Source organism: Scyliorhinus torazame, chromosome 12, assembly GCF_047496885.1.
Source record: "Scyliorhinus torazame isolate Kashiwa2021f chromosome 12, sScyTor2.1, whole genome shotgun sequence".
NCBI lineage: Eukaryota > Metazoa > Chordata > Chondrichthyes > Carcharhiniformes > Scyliorhinidae > Scyliorhinus > Scyliorhinus torazame.
In genome coordinates, this window is record NC_092718.1 from 56,474,682 (window position 1) to 56,493,127 (window position 18,446).

An 18,446-nucleotide genomic window follows, 5' to 3' on the forward strand; every position below is an offset into this window, starting at 1 on the left:
TGCTGTGGAGCAGGGATTTTCAGCCTGTGAGAGGCACCTGCTCGCAGTATTTTGGGCAGTGCAGTATTTTTCATACATTACCGGACTGAACCCCATTACAATTCTCACCGAACACACCCCCACCCAACGTTTTCTGGACGGATGACTCAAGGACGGTACAGTAAGCCAGATTAGAGCAGCGAGATGGACCCTTCTCTTGCAGGGACGGGACATCACTGCTCAAAGGACAAAGTCGCACACCTTTTTAGCCGACAACTTACAGTACCCCGGAACCCCCCATGAATGCGAAATTACCTCTCCACACCACGCCACAGGCCCCTTTATCGCTAAAACACCCCCCAGAAAGATAGGTAGTTCAACCCAGAGCCCCCAGCACACGGACACGTGTGAGCCCATAAAGATCTATGTGGATGGATCTTCCACAGTCTTGGATGGGAAGCGCATAACAGGTTGCGGTATATATGTCGAGCACGCGCAGGGACGTGCCCTTGAGGAAATATTGTTAAAACTTCCAGGCCACTTAGGCGCGCAGGGAGCAGAGCTCGCGGCCATCGCATATATAGTGGAACACCCAGATTCCTTCCCCAGCCCAGCAGACATATACTCGGACAGCCTCGATGTCTGCAACAGCCTCACGGGATTTCTGCCCCTGTGGAAAGCAAGAGGATTTGTTTCTGCAGATGGAAAACCCCTCCCCTCAGCCCCATTGCTCCGTCATATTTTAGAAAGAGCCCAGAACAGGACTTTTGGGATAATCAAAGTCTGCAGTCACCATCGTACCTCCCGCCCTTGAGATGTGAAAGCCGACGCACTGGCTAAAGCAGGTTCCAGACGTGGACATTTTTGGACACCCCCCGAAAGCGCACCAGTGAGTGTGCCAGTGAGTGCAGTTCAGGTCTCACAGACAAAGATCGAGGATCTAGTGGAGGCCCAGAAGCAGGACAGCAATCTCAGGGAGATAGTAAAAGGAAAATATCCAGCACCCTATGAGAGGTTCAAAAATGCACTGACCACACATGACGGTGTGGTGTTAAAAGACACCCTTTATGTGGTTCCTGAACAGGACAGGAATCAACTGATTTGTTTGTTCCATGACGGTCATGGACATCAGGGAATCGATCCCACTACAGCCTATCTCAAGCAGCTTTGTTGGTGGCCAAATTTAAAGGAAGATGTAAACCATTACATCGAGAATTGTCTTATTTGTGCCCAGAATAATCCGGACAGATATGCCAAAAAGGCTCAACTCAGCCACACCCGACCCGTTAATGGCCCCTGGACTAACCTCCAGATTGATTTTATAGGACTATTGCCCCCTTGCAGGAATGGCTATAAATATGTACTTGTGGTAATTGACACATTTACGAAATGGGTGGACGCATTCCCAGCCCCCACAAACACTGTAAAAACCACAGCCAAGATTTTGACCCACCACGTCTTTACAAGATGGGGTCTCCCCCGCAGCATTGAATCAGACCAAGGTTCCCATTTTACGGGACGTGTCATGCAGAACGTCCTCACGATATTTGGCATCACCCAAAAATTCCACATAGCATACTACCCACAGTCGAGTGGTATCGTGGAGCGCATGAATCGGACCCTAAAATCCACCCTCAGAAAGATGGTCCAGCAGAACAACACCACTTGGGACTCAGTCCTCCCTTTTGCGCTGATATTTTTGCGTAACACAATTTCTACTTCCACAGGTTACACCCCACACACCCTCATGACCGGACGTCCCATGAAAGGCACAGAATATTTGTTAGGTTTAGACTTGACCAGCCCCGAGGTGACGGCCCTCACACACGAGAAAGCAGTACAGCAATTAGTTGCAAATGTTAAAACGGCTCAGCTAGCAGCCGTAGTAAAAATCGGCACCAGAAAGAAACAGAGCAAGGCTTGTTTCGACAAGACAGTGCATGCAACTGCGTACAGTATAGGACAGCAAGTTATGCTTTCTGTATATAACCCCAGCACATTCCTGTCACCAAAATACTTGGGTCCGTACTCCATTGCGGATAAAGTAAGCCCTTCCATGTATAACATAAAGTACCCCAACGGTAAGACTGCGTGGTTCCATATAAACCAGCTGAAGGCATATGGAACACAGTCGAACCACGCACACCACGTCATGCTCGACACAGCACGCCACGCCCAGTCCACAGCCAACGTAACCCTACCAGCCCCCAACACGTCCAGCCCAGCCACGGACTCGACCTCGACTCCACCCCCTAAATATACACTCCACCCCGGAATGCCCACAGACTGCAGCAGCAGAGACAGCGACTGTGACTCGGACGATAGCCACAGCACGCCTCCCTACTATCCCCATGCAACAGGACCCACACCCAGCGATTCCGACTACGATCCAAGTGATCCCTTCCTGATCACTTTCCTAAATAAACCCCACAACCGACCACCGAACTACACTGACGACCCCAATTTTGTCCCCACACAGCTGGACACCAACTATTGGCACCGAGATAACTCGTTCCGACTCGTCCGCAATGACGAGAGCGACCCCACCACACAATATGCAGCCCTTTCAGCCCTGATACACTCAAGAGTTTGGCACCCAGGAGAAGATGACGACCTTGGGTCTGACTCCCAAACCGAGATCCCCTTTGCGACCCTGTTCGCAACCGAGAACTGAGGTGTCCAGATGATGTTTTAACGGAACCGCTTGGGAGAAGTGGTGTCCTTTCTGATGGAACCTGCAGAATGTTTTATGGTGTTTGTAAGTTTGTTAAATGTTGTATGTCTGACAGCAGAATTTGTTTCTCACTGCCCCACGCCTATTCGGCCGAAACCTCTGAGGACTTGCCTACTGAGACTCACCATTGCCAAGACGCTAGTTTAGCAGAAACCTCTGAGGACTTGTCTGCAGAGACTGGTTAAGGAACCAGACGCCCGTTCGTAACTGCCCTTCTGGTTCGAAGGTAGAACCACTACGGCAGCCCCACCACGATGACAACATTTCTTGCTCGTTCTTGTCGGTTGCTCAGGCAGTGGAGAAACGGTTTAGGACCCGCCCTGCCTGGGAACACCCCCTCTGGTCAACTACGCTCGGGTAGGGGAGACACGGCATTGGTCGCCGCCCTACCCGGGGACTCCATCCAACTCTTACCCGTCGCGGCCCATACGCACCTCATTTGGCACTTTTAGTTCAAAAAGTTTTGTTTTGTTCAGGTAACCTTTAGGTTGCCAACCACATGCTATTTACATCCTGAGACATTTGGATGGTAGATTGCACAGTCTGCGAGACGGCTCGCACTGGTTCATTATTGGGAAGTGTGTCTTGTCCTAAAATTCGATTTTTGAAAAAAAATGCAGGAGTCACACATAGTGATCAATTATAAAGGGAGTAATTGGCACTACAGGACAGACACACTATCGTACAAGATATTAAACAAAGCTAGTTACAGACACAATGCTTGTTTCCACAGAACTCCAGAAGATCCAGGACCGGAGAAGAGAAGAAAGAAAAGTAAAGAGAAGAGCCATGAGGACTTCCTTCACATGGATCAGCATCATATTTATGGACATTTGGTTGCGTGTGAACGCGAACCCCATGACTTCAAGCTCCCCCCCAGCCGTTAACGCTTCACTTCCCCGCAGTACCCAGAGCCCAGTCACCAGTGACACCACATCATCTTGGTGTGCCAGGTTTATAACCTGGTACTCTCTGTCCTATGTAATAGAAACATTACTGGTATTCGCGATACTCTGCTTCATAGTGCAGACTATGCGTCTACGGAAATGGAGAAGGAGAGCCTACCGCGCTCGAACCCCGGTATTTAGGATCAGATCCCCTATTTTCGGATACGGCCAGACCCCCGACCCCCGCGATCTATAATAAAGTGCATTCACTTGCGTTTATTGTAAATAAAGAAATGTAAAGAACTATTCATGAGCAAATTGTACGATCCTGAGCTTGACTGCCAAGCCAGGAAGACTGATGTATAAACTGCTTTAAATTTTGTTTGTATGGATTAGAAAGTTTGGATGATGAAATGTTTAAGTGAGTGTAGTGTGTTCAGGATAGTTAGAGGTTCCCAGGTTATTGTTTTGTAATGCATGTCCCTGTTTGACATAGCGCCCTTAGAATTGTTAGTTAAAAAATGTTTGCATAGCTATGGTCAGTGCAGAGGCCATGAAGGAAGTGTCCCCCCCAGGTCAGGGAATGGAAAGCAACATAGTTATGGGATCCTTCACGCTTCGCGTTAGGATCACAAGGAGGAAATGTAGCCACTTAAAATGGCTAACTCCTGATTTAAAATTGGGAACGGCAAAGGCTGATGGGAAAGTCAGCCAACAGGACACAAATGAGCAGCTGCAGGTTGATTGTGTATTTACCTCTGGAAAGGCCAGACAAGATCGATACCAGCAACCATCAGCATAACAAAACACCAGCCATCTGCTGCATTAATGAGCAATCCCCGGGAACAATAAGCAACATTGAGACACATAAAGCAAAACCAGACTCTTCGGCGCCAGCAGAAGCCTACACAAAAGGAGGTGAATGATCACCTCAGGACCGCCCATCGATCAGGGAACCGCTCCAGCATTGGAGAAAATCGAACCAAGTGATTGGGACAAAGTCCAATCTCTTGGAACCAGGCACAGGGTCTGCCCCAAAAGGCGGGAAGCCCCTGGGGACTATAAGAATTAAGCCCCAAGTTCAAATCGTTCTTCTTGACCGGGTCACTCAGCAACGAGAACCAACACTTGACAGTGACCGGTTCAGCTGCCGTCGATATCCAGTAAGTCTTACTTCAACGATCGCTACGAGATAGGCGCTCCTAGCTACCAATCTGTACCAACTTCGAATCCCGCAGGCTCAGAACCCGAACGAAAGGCCATTTGTTTCCCTGACCTGGTGGGCCAGTTCCAAGTTAAGTATTGGCCTGTTAGCTGTAGAAGTAGCTTAGATGTAGAATTTGTACATGAGTAGTGATTACTGTGTATAATAAATGTGCTTTGATTTAAACCTTACTGAGCGGTGTATTGGATTATTGATCATTACTCGGACTTGAACCACGTGGCGGTATCATAAAGATACCTTGCGACTCAAGAGCAAAGGTGATAAAACAGAGCAATTAAACTACCGCAAAAGTTAGCAACAAAACCCCGTCTGGTCCTCCCCAATAACGTCTGGAACACAATCCTCAATCCTGGAGGACAAAATTTTGGCCAGCAATTTGGCTTCCACATTCAACAGGGATATCGGCCTGTAGGACCCACACAGCTCCGGGTTCTTGTCCCGCTTCAGAATCAGTGAAATCGTGGCCTGTGACATCGTCGGGGGCAGCACCCCGCTTTCCCTTGCCTCATTGAACATCCTCATCAACACCTGCCCCAATATCCCAGAGAACATTTTATAAAACTCCACTGGGTACCCGTCCGGCCCCAGGACTTTACCCGTCTGCATGGCCTCCACTAACTCTTGCAACCCGATCGGGGCCCCCAGCCCTTCTACCAGCTCCCCTTCCACCTATGGGAAATTCAGCCCCTCCAAATAGTGCCTCATCCCCTCCGGCCCCGTAGGGGGTTCCGACCTGTACAGCCTGCTGTAGAAATCCCTAAACGCCTTATTCACCCCTGCTGAATCTCCAACCAGGTTGCCATATCTGTCATTTACTTTCCCTATCTCCCTGGCTGTCTCCCTCTTTCTAAGCTGCTAGGCAAGCATTCTGCTAGATCGCCCCCTTTGCCTTTCTCAGCTGCTCCACCGCCCTCCCTGTGGCTAATAAGCTGAACTCTGCCTGTAGCCTCCGCCATTCCCTTAAAAGCCCTGCCTCTGGGGTCTCCGTATACCTCCTATCGATCTGTAGTATCTCCTTTACCAGTCGGTCCGTCGCTGCCCTGTCCACCTTCTCCCTATGGGCCCTTATCGAGATCAGCTCCCTCTGACCACTGCATTCAGTGCTTCCCAGACCACCGCTGCTGAAATTTCCCCCGTGTCGTTGACCTGCAGGTAGTTCTGAATACATTTCCTCAGCCGCTCGCATACCCCTTCGTCAGCCAAAAGTCCCACATCTAAACAGTCAGCCTCCTTAAACAGAGATGATTCAAGAGTGTGGTTACCTCCACATTGGTAACGTTCCACTTTAAACATGACTGTCTGGTTGCCTATTCTGCACTGTTTTGTTGATGGATGTCAGGTGAATTGGACATTCTGAATTTTCCTCAGTGTACCCAAACAGAGGCCAGAGTATGGCGACTAGGGTATTTTCACAGTAACCTCATTGCAGTGTTAATGTAAGCCTACTTGTGACATTAATAAAGATTATTATTATTCAATTGATTCTTGCTTCCTGGCTGCTTTGACGGTTTTAAACCACAGCTGGACGCAGGTTCCTACCCTAACTGATGAACAGCATCATTTTGTGAGCTCTGCAGCTCTTGTGCACCTTTTTCAGCATTTTCCATGGCCACGCTATCTCCATTGCTCGATTAAAATTAAAGTCAACCTCGAAAAGCAATCTGCATTGAATTGCATTGTTGTTCACGCCACAGACTAACCTATCCTGCAGCAAGTCATTTAGGGTGGTTCGAAAATAACAATACTCTGATAATTAGTTCAGTTTAGCAATGTATGTCACAAGCGATTCACTTAGGGCTCTCACCTTCTAATTAAACTTGAATCTCTGGAATATAACTGATGGTTGAGGTTACAATTGAACCTTTACTAAACCCATGAGCTCACTAAATGACTTAGTGCTGCAAGACTGCGAGTAAGGTTATAGGTCTCAGTTTCACAAACACTGAGGATATTTACTTTGTGTTTTGTCCCCTCCCTATTTCATTTGCTTGGAAATAATACCCAAAGTGCTCTATGTATTGTGTCATGGAGGAGTGAAGTAGGTCTATTTTGCGCAAAGAGAAGCATTCTGGTGAGTACCATCGTGTTAGACTTCGGTTAACGCAGGATTCTCACAGGTGGGGCCAGAGACAGTTTTATCCTCATCGCCAAACGTAAAGATGCACGTTCACAGACTTCATTAGTGAACACAAATGGCATTTATGAATAAGAATTGAACAGCAGCCGCAAGCTGTCGCTTGCTCCCAAAACGTCTTGGCCGAGGAGCCTTCCTCACCATGGAGTTATTTTGCACTCCCAATTGGTCACCCAGGCCAAGTGATCCTTACTGTGCTGTATTGCCCTTAAAGGGACAATCACCACAACTGCATCCATGAATATTGAAGGAAGTGAGAATGGAAATTGTGGGCATGCTGGCCATAATGTTACAGTCTTCTCTAGACTCCGGGGAGGTACCAGAAGACTGGAGAATTGCAAAACTTACTCGGTTTTCAAAAAGGTTACAAGCATAGTCCCAGCAATTAGAGATCAGTCAGTTCCACATCAGTAGTGGGCAATCTTCCAGAAACAATTATTCGGGATAGATTTAGCAGTCGCATGGAAAAATGTGGTTTGATGAGGAAGAGCCAGAATGGGTTTCTAAAGGGGAAATCATGTTTAACTAACATCTGGAGTTTTTTGAAGAGGTAAAAGAAAGGGCCAATGAGGATAATGCTGTTGATGTGGTGTACATGGACTTTCAGAAGGCATTCAATACAGTGCCACACAACAGACTTGTGAGAAACATTATAGTTCCTGGAATAAAAGGGACAGTAGCAATGTGGATACAAAATTGGCTGAATAATAGGAAGCAGAGTACCATCAATTGATATTTTTTGGGCTGGAAGAAGGTTGTAGTGGTGTTCCCCGGGTGTCAATATTGGGACCCTTGCTTTTCCTGATATATACTAACGACCTAGATCTTGGTGTGCAGAGGACAGCTTCAAAGTTTGCGGATGATATAAAACTTGGAAGGATTGTAAACTGTGAAGAGGACAATGTAGAACTCCAAAAGGATATAGACATGTTGGTGGAGTGTTCGGGCAGCACAGTAGCACAAGTGGCTAGCACTGGCTTCAAAGTGACAGGGTCCCAGGTTTGATTCCCCGCTGGGACACTGTTTGTGCGGAGCCTGTACATTCTCCCTGTGTCTGCGTGGGTTTCCTCCGGGTGCTCCGGTTTCCTCCCACAGTCCAAAGATGTGGATTGGCCATGCTAAATTGCCCTTAGTATCCAAAAAGGTCAGGAGGAGTTATTGGGTTACGGGATAGGGTGGAAATGAGGGCTTAAGTGGGTCGATGCAGACTATATGGGCCGAATGGCCTCCTCCTGCACTGTATGTTCTATGTTGATCTATCTCTATGTGTGGGAAGATAGGTGAGATGAAGTTCAGTGTGGAGAAGTGAAGTGATGCATTTTGGCAGGAAGAACATGGAGAGACAATCTAAAATAAGTAATAAAATTCTGAAGGAGGTGCAGGAGCAGAGGGACCTGGGTGTATATGTGCATAGATCATCAAAGTTGGTGGGACAGATGGAGAGTGCAGTTAATAAAGGACATAGTATTCTGGGATTTAAGAATAGGGACAGAGAGAACAAAAATAAGGAGGTTATGCTGAACATATACAAGACACGAGTCAGACCACAGCTGGAGTATTGTGTACAGTTCTGAGTGCTGCATTATAGGAAGGATGTGAACCCATTGGAGAGAGTGTGGAAGCAGATTACAAGAATGGTTCCACGGATGAGATACTTCAGTTCTGAGGATAGATTGGTGACGTTAGGACTGTTCTCCTTGGAGAGAAGAGAAGGCTAAGAGGAGATTTGATAGAGATGCTCAAAATCATGAGGGGGCTGGACAATGTAAATAGGTAGAAACTGTTCCTGATCGTAAAAGGATCAAGAACGAGAAGGCACAGATTTCAAGTGATTTGCAAAAGAAGCAAATGCGATGTAAGAGAAAACGTATTCACACAAGTGGTTGGGGTCTGGAATGCTCTGCCTGTGTGGGGGAGGCAGGTTCAATTGAGGCATTCAAGAGGTCATTTGATGATTATTTGAATAGAAACAATGTGCAGTGTTACGGTGAAAAGGCAGGGGAGTGGCACATAGCCATACACAATGGGCCAAATAGTTTCCTTCTGCACTGTAGCAATTCGATGATTTGCCGGTTCTTGTATCTTTAATTCTAATATCAGACTTGGAAATATTTTTTGAACTATCTCCAGATCTTCTGTATTATAATTTGAAAGATGAGGACCAGAAAATTACCTCGTACTCGTAAGTGTGGTCTAGCCAAGGTTTTCTTTGTTCATTCCTCGGAAATGGGCATTAATGTCAAAGCCAGCATTTATTCTCCATGGTGTAATACTGCTGGAGCTATCAGTCTCGGCTGCCTGAGTCTAAGTGTACCCTCATCTTTACGAGGCGCAAGCTGCCGTTTAAAAATTGGCTGGAATGCCTTAAGCTGAAGGCACCAATTAGACGAGCTGCCTTTGTGCAACAGGTTACTGCAAGTCAGTGTATTTAATTCTAAAGAGAAGACTACCTGACCAATTTGCCAGTTTTGACTGACCCTGCTGATTAGACTGAAAAATACTTTACACAATCCTTACGAGTTAATGCCTGATCTGGGCAGACAATAGTGAAGACTGTTGTCTTTGGACACTTGTGAGTACATATTCAGCTTGACTGTCTGTTGGAAGAGTGAGACACCTGGTGGGGCTGATTGTGTGCCCTTTATAGTACCTGCTGTACTTTCCTTCCATTCATTTCAAACAAATGACGCATGATCCTCACCCAATTTTTTTTCCATTCAGTGCTCTGCTCAGCCAGTGCTTAATAACCAAACAGCGAGACCATAAAACCATAAGACATAGGTGCAGAATTAGGCCACTTGGCCCATCGAGTCAATCATGGCAGATATTTTTCTCATCCCCATTCACTTGCCTTCTCCCCATAACCCCTGATCCCCTTATTAATCAAGAATCTATCTATCTCTGTCTTAAAGACACTCAGTGATTTGGCCTTCACAGTCTTCTGTAGCAAAGAGTTCCCTCTGGCTGAAGAAATTCCTCCTCATCTCTGTTTTAAAGGATCGTCCCTTTAGTCCAAGATTGGGCCCGCCGGTTCTAGTTTTTCCGACAAGTGGAAACATCCTCTCCACGTCCACCCGATCCAGGCCTCGCAGTATCCTGTAAATTTCAATAAGATCCCCCCTCTATCCTTCTAAACTCCAACGAGCTAGAGTCCACAACTGTTCCTCATACGACAAGCTCTTCATTCCAGGCATCATTCTTGTGAACCACCGCTGGACCTTTTCCAAGGCCAGCACATCCTTCCTTAGATACGGGGCCCAAAACTGCTCACAATACTCCAAATAGGGTCTGATCAGAGCTTTATACAGTCTCAGCAGTACTTCCCTGCTCTTGTATTCTAGCCCTCTCGAGGGTGAAAATCTTCTCTGAATCTTCAGCTACAGAGCTAGAATTAAAATCAGCTAGTGTCCTCACTCCCGAATACCCACAAAAGATTGAGGGCGCTATGCATGAATGGAGGTTGGGATGAGACACTACGGCAAGCTTGATAAATGCCTTTCAGGAGAAAGGAATTACACTGCTAGGATTTGGCCGGTTGGCCTGCATTTTGCATTGTACAGTCTATATAATTCCCTGATCAGACTCGAGTGTTGTACTCTGGGTGGATTAGATTCCCAACACTCACTATCCACTCTTGGCCATAAAGAACACCCAATGTAATGTTAGTTGAAGTGTAACTCAATAGGAATCATGATTTTCAAGAGTAAAAGAGCGAGGGAGAAGAGGGTTAAGAGAATAAATAAATTTGAAAATGATTAGAATATTTTAATTATGGCCAAGCGAGTCCAGCTGTATTTTTGAATCTCACCCCAGATGTAAATCCTTGTCCAAATTCCAAGCTGTCAACATTTGTGGTCTGTTCATTTAAAGCTGATGAAATGCATATTTTTCTTTCTTTAATTCTCAATCTGGAGGCAGTGGTAGTTAACTCACATCCACACAGCTGATTGACAGACCTAAATGTAAGCAAATACAATGAAGTTTACTTAACTGTAGCCCAGTAATTAAATGGTATTTGACATGTAAAAAAAAGTCCAGGTGGGTTTATTTTGAGAAGAACCAGGGTAAGACTCTGGAGTCATGCATCTTTAAATCTGCAGCAGGAACAAGAACTCAGGCAGCTGAACCTTTGCAACACCAGAAAATTAATTACTTATATGTTCTGAAGGTTCACATCCAGAATTGAACCACCACTCTCAATTGATTCGGGGATTGAAGACTTCATTTGGATCACATGTTCCCTGTTATTCACTGGTTAATGTAGACCACATTCCCTACTTGGGAACCTCCTCTCGGCGAAGCTATACATAGGCGATGAAATTCATCATCGTCTCCAGTGCCCAGCCAGCTTTTGGCTGACTGAAGAAAAAAAGCATTTGAGGACCAGGATCTAAAAACCAAGACGTGGTTTGCCGGGCAGCAGTGCTCCCTATACGTCCCATATGTTTCGGAGACTTGGACAACGTACAGCAGGCAAAGAACTGGGGCGGTACCACCAGCGGTACCTTCACAAGATCCTCCAAATCAACTAGCAAGAAAGGCAGACCAACAGCAGTGTCCTCCTCCCAAGGCAACATGTCTGACATCAAGGCACTAATCACTTAAAACCAGCGCCCGTGGGCAGGTCAGGTCGACAGTTCCCTGACATCAGACTCCCAAAGCAATTTCTCTACACAAAATTGCAGTGAATGTAGAAATTGTTATATATTATATTTTATATTCTGTTGCTGCAATTTTATCAAAAACCCTGGTCTGGAATACATACAGGCAGTGTGTCTACTAAAGCTGTGATTTACAGAGTCGTAAAAGGTGATGTAATCATTCATTCCAACCATTTACTTGGTTGCAGATAAAGGGCTAATGGAATAGTGATGAACATTGCTGGAGATTCCTAGGAGTGTAGATGATTTATGAGGGATTGTATTTAGTCCTAGCAAAGTAGGTCATGGAATTTAGTAGGATACAGAAGTTGGAATTAATTGGAGGAGCCAGGTCTGTCTGTGGTTTCACAGTCTGTTATAGGAATTTAAGCTGAACACCATTTTTTCCAAATGCTGTTAGGTTGAGCAGAAGTGTACTGGATTTCTTGAAAGGAACTCCCTCCATAGGTCTGCACAGCTAAGCAAGCAACCTGTTTGGTTAACTTTATTTATAAGTGACATTTGAACTGTATTGGATTGCTTAATTGGAATTAATAGCAGGATAGATAGTAAGATCAAATGTTTTTTCCTTTTGATTTTGAACTGTCTAACTGATAATTGTAAAACTATGTCTTTGACGTTAATGTGGTTAATTCTGTTTTTACATTAAAGTTTGTTTTTACGTAAAATATACCTATTGGTCAAGTCATCACTCCTGAGGTGAAAGTATTCTTTCCTCACAGTTTTACAAACAGAAAAATTGTTTGAGGTTCTCGTCCAATATCCGAACAAAAGTTAGGGTCTGGTCTGGTATCCTAACAAAATTCATTCACTCTAAGAGACATCCAGGAGAACAGGGGAAATGCTTTAAGTATGTCCTCAAAGCGTGCCAGAAGAAACCAAACATCTCCATTGACTTACGCATGTCCTTGCATTGTGACCGACCAAAATGGAGAAGGTTCCTTTGGGGGGGCACCAAAGATATAAAGAGACTTTGTTGGGAACATGCAGATATGCAAGAGAGGACACACAAATACACCTTTCTCACGATCAAGGGGCGGGATTCTCCGCAATCGGCGCGATGTCCGCCGGCCAGCGCCAAAAACGGCGCAAATCAGTCTGGCATTGCACCACCCCAAAGGTGCGGAATTCTCCACGTCTTGAGGGGCCGACCCCTCACCTTGAGGGGCTAGGCCCGCGGCGGAGTGATTTCCGCCCCGCCGGCTGGCGGGAAAGGCCTTTGACGCCCCGCCAGCTGGCGCGGAAATGACTTTGCCGTGCGATGCATGCGCGGGAGCGTCAGCGGCCGCTCACGGCATACCCACGCATGCGCAGTGGAGGGGGTATCTTCCGCCACTGCCATAGTGAATACCATGGCAAAGGGGGAAGGAAAAGAGTGCCCCCACGGCATAGGCCCGCCTGCCGATCGGTGGGCCCCGATCGCGGGCCAGGCCACCGTGGAGGGCATCCCCCGGGTCCAGATTGCCCCGCGCCCCCCACAGGACCCCAGAGCCCACCCGCGCCACCTTGTCCCGCCATTCGAAAGGTGGTTCAATCCACGCCGGCTGGCGTGGGTTGACAGCAGCGGGATTTCGGCCCATCGCGGACCGGTGAATCACCGGGGATGGGCCAGCCGACCGGCGCTGCGCGATTCCCGCCCCCGCCGAATCTCCGGTGGCGGAGAATTCGGGACACGGCGGGGGCGGGATTCACGTCGGCCCCCGGTGATTCTCCGACCCGGTGGGGGGTCGGAGAATCGCGCCACATATCTGTCATTTGAATCTCCATGGAACAGCTGCAGAGGATTAATAAGTATTATTGATCTGTTAGCTTCAAAAAATATACAATTAACCAACATTAACAGAGTTTGATCTCTTTCCTCTCCCCTTCCCCTATCTCTTATCCTGTGTTCTGCCCCAATCTCTACCCAGAGGTGGACTTGCAATGAAACACACAGCACTGCAGTGCAGGGCCCCAAGCCAATGGGCTCGCTCCAAGCTGAGAGGTGGCTGTGTGTGCCCCCAAAAGTTTGCCTCTGCTGCAAAGCCTTCAAAGAGGCGAGAAGGAGGCGCTGGCCAGCAGCGATTCAGGGGAGCAGTGGGCGACTCTTGATGTCTACGCCAGGGCTGAGGAGGGCTCAGACACCCAACCAAACAGAAAATGGACCGCCAGCAGCCGCAACCAGCCAGGCGCACATGCGGGGGAACCTGAGTGAGAGTTTAGAGGTGAGCATAGCAAAAGTCGGGTAGTGCAAAGAAAGGCAAGTGTCGGTGTCATGTCTTGGGGAATTGAGAGCAGCGGCCAGCAGGAACGGGACAACACGACCATTGCCAGAGGCCAGCCAGGCAGAGCTGAGAATGAGAGGGCTGGGCTGATGGCAACTGGAATGGGTGGTGAGGGCAAGAGAGAGCAGCGACCAAGTCAGATAGCCAGCAACAGTAGCCAGGAAGACAGTCAGGAGCACGCACAGTTGTTTAGGGTTGGGGCTTCAGGCCCAGCCACTCAATTGAGAGCTGAGAACTGAGCGGGGCAGCAGTCAGGTGGGGCGAAGAAGGCCAGGCAAGTGCTAGCACCATGTCTCGGGGAATTAGGGTGCCAGCGGGCGTGGGGCGACTCTACCAGAGCCAGAGGCCAGCCAGGCAGCAGGACTGGCAGTGAGAGGGCTAGGCTGGCAGCAACCAGACTACACAGCAAGGAAGACATTTAGGGTTTCTGTGCATTACATTGTGTGAGCTGAGGGTGGGCTGGGTTAGGAGGGCATTGATGCCATTCAGGGTGAGGCTCGAAATCATTGCGAGTGCAGCTCGATGTTATGTCGCCAGGGGGCGAGGCATGATGCGGGGTCTCCACAAAGAGGAAGAGAGCGGGGGTACCAAAAACGTAAGACCGCCTCTGTCTTTACCCACTCGGCTGAATACACTTTCAGATATCTATAAGAACATCAAACAAATGTTGTAAATTCAGAACATTGCCTTTTTTCCTCACATACCCACCCAGGGTCCCGGGTTCGATTCCTGACTTGGGTCACTGTCTGCGCGGAGTCTGCACGTTGTCCTTGTGTCTGTGTGGGTTTCCTCCGGTGCTCGGGTTTCCTCCCACAAGTCCCAAAAGATGTGCTTGTTAGGTGAATTGGACATTTTGAATTCTCCCTCTGTGTACCAGAACGGGTGCCGGGGTGTGGCGACTAGAGGCTATTCACAGTTACTACATTGCAGTGTTAATGTAAGCCGACTTGTGACAATAAAGATCATTATATTTTTAAGATAAATTTTGTCTCAAAACTTTAAAAAAAGAATACCTCTTGTTTTATAAAATTATTCAAAGGGAATTGCCATGATTGGCATCCCTAACCCTAACCTTAACCCTAACTCACACAAGAGATGATGACATTGCAGGCGGAGACCATTGGTGAGGTCAGATGGGATCAACGCTTCACTTCTTTAGAGGGCTGCAGCAATGATTCGGAAAGGCAAAGTCTGCAACAAGGATCACTCATAAAGGCTCCCCTTGCCAGGGATGCAGGATAATCTCTGCTGATCCATTGTTTGTCGGGCTGACATCTGCTTTGGAGCTTCTGAAATCTGAAACCACATTATCACCGTGATGCTGAACTCCTGCTGCAGCATGGTGAGTGTGAACCCCTGCTTCAACACTGTGATGGTGAACTCCTGCTGCAACATTGGGATGGTGAACTCCTGTCCACAACATTGTGTGTGAACTCCTGCTGCAACATTGTGATGATGAACTCCTGCTACAACATTGTGATGGTGAACTCCTGCTGTAACATTGTGAGTGTGAACCCCTGCTGCAACATTGTGATGGTGAACTCCTGTCCACAACATTGTGAGTGCGAACCCCTGCTGCAACATTGTGATGGTGAACTCCTGTCCACAACATTGTGAGTGTGAACTCCTGCTGCAACATTGTGATGGTGAACTCCTGTCCACAACATTGTGAGTGTGAACTCCTGCTGCAACATTGTGATGGTGAACTCCTGTCCACAACATTGTGAGTGTGAACTCCTGCTGCAACATTGTGATGGTGAACTCCTGTCCACAACATTGTGAGTGTGAACTCCTGCTGCAACATTGTGATGGTGAACTCCTGTCAACAACATTGTGAGTGTGAACTCCTGCTGCAACATTGTGATGGTGAACACCTATCCACAACATTATGATGGTGAATTCCTGCTGCAACATTGTGATGGTGAACTCCTGCTGCAACATTGTGATGGTGAACTCCTGCTACAACATTGTGATTATGAACTCCTGCTACAACATTTTGAGTATGAACTCTTGCTACAACACTGTGATGGTGAACTCCTGCTTCAACACTGTGATGGTAAACTCCTGCTGCAACATTGGGATGGTGAACTCCTGTTGCAACATTGGGATGGTGAACTCCTGCTGCAACATTGTGAGAGTGAGCTGCTGCAACATTGTGAGTGTCAACTCCTGCTGCAACACTGTGATTGTGAACTGCTGCTACAACATTGTGAGTGTGAACTCCTGCTGCAACATTGTGAGTGTGAACCCCTGCTGCAACACTGTGATGGTGAACTCCTGCTACAACATTGTGATGGTGAACTCCTGCTGTAACATTGTGAGTGTGAACCCCTGCTACAACATTGTGATGGTGAACACCTGTCCACAACATTGTGAGTGCGAACTCCTGCTGAAACATTGTGATGGTGAACTCCTGTCCACAACATTGTGAGTGTGAACTCCTGCTGCAACATTGTGATGGTGAACTCCTGTCCACAACATTGTGAGTGTGAGCTCCTGCTGCAACATTGTGATGGTGAACTCCTGCTGCAACATTGTGAGTGTGAACTCCTGCTACAACATTGTGAGTATGAACTCCTGCTGCAACATTGTGAGTGTGAACTCCTGCTACAACATTGTGATGGTGAACTCCTGCTGCAACATTGTGAGTATGAACTCCTGCTACAACATTGTGATGGTGAACCCCTGCTGCAACATTTTGAGTATGAACTCCTGCTACAACATTGTGATGGTGAACTCCTGCTGCAAAATTGTGATGGTGAACTCCTGCTGCAACATTTTGAGTATGAACTCCTGCTACAACATTGTGATGGTGAACTCATGCTGCAACATGTTGAGTATGAACTCCTGCTACAACATTGTGATGGTGAACTCCTGCTGCAACATTTTGAGTATGAACTCCTGCTACAACATTGTGATGGTGAACTCCTGCTGCAACATTGTGAGTGTGAACTCCTGCTACAACATTGTGAGTATGCACTCCTGCTACAACATTGTGATGATGAACTCCTGCTGCAACATTTTGAGTATGAACTCCTGCTACAACATTGTGATGGTGAACTCCCGCTGCAAAATTGTGAGTGTGCACTCCTTCTGCAACATTGTGAGTGTGAACACTGTAGTGATTTGTACATCTGTACATACATCTGCACATACACCTGGGATTGCAGCACAGATGTGACAGCCACAGCATCACTAGAAGGAGCATCAGAGACGGATATAAAGAGTCGAGCCCTAGGCAGGATCCGCCTCTTTTAGAAGCACAGAGCTAGTGAGCAGCAGCACACAGAGATAGCTTAGCATAGGCAGTTTACCTTAGTTTCACTGGTGATACATCTTGACTGTTTTACATCTAGTTGAGCTCTGGAAGCAGAACGAACTCTTTGAATAAAGTGTTTGTGTTAACTGTAAGTCTACAGTCGTTATTCAGAATTAGAGAATAACATAAACACTTGTGCAACATTGTGATGGTGAACACTTGCTGCAACATTGTGATGGTGAACTCATGCTGCAATATTGTGATGGTGAACTCCTGCTGCAATATTGTGATGGTGAACTCCTGTCCACAATGTTGTGGTGGTGAACTCCTCTCCACAAATTGTGATGGTGAACTCCTGCTGCAACATTGTGAGTGTGAACTCCTGCTGCAACAGTGTGATGGTGAATACCTGCTGCAACATTGTGATGGTGAACTCCTGTCCACAACATTGTTATGGTGAACTCTTGTCCACAACATTGTGATGATGAACACCTGTCCAGAACATTGTGATGGTGAACTCCTGTCCACAACATTGTGATAATGAACTCCTGTCCACAACATTGTGATGGTGAACTCCTGTCCACAACATTGTGATGATGAACTCCTGTCCACAACATTGTGAGTGTGAACTCCTGCTGCAACATTGTGATGGTGAACTCCTGCTGCAATATTGTGATGGTGAACTCCTGCTGCAACATTGTGATGGTGAACTCCTGCTGCAATATTGTGATGGTGAACTCCTGCTGCAACATTGTGATGGTGAACTCCTGCTGCAACATTGTGATGGTGAACTCCTGCTGCAACATTGTGATCATGAACACCTGTTCACAAGACTGTGATGGTGAACTCATGTCCACACCATTGTGATGATGAACTCCTGTCCACAACATTGTGATGTTGAACACCTGTCCAAAACATTGTGATGGTGAACTCCTGCCCACAACATCGTGATGGTGAACTCCTGTCCACAACATTGTGATGATGAACACCTGTCCACAACATTGTGATGGTGAACTCCTGTCCACAACATTGTGATGATGAACACCTGTCCACAACATTGTGATGGTGAACTCCTGCTGCAACATTGTGATGGTGAACCCCTGCTGCAACATTGTGATGGTGAACTCCTGTCCACAACATTGTGATAGTGAACTCCTGTCCATAACATTGTGATGATGAAAACCTGTCCACAACATTGTGATGGTGAACTCCCGTCTGCAACATTGTGATGATGAACACCTGTCCAGAACATTGTGATAATGAACACCTGTCCACAACATTGTGATGGTGAACTCCTGTCCAC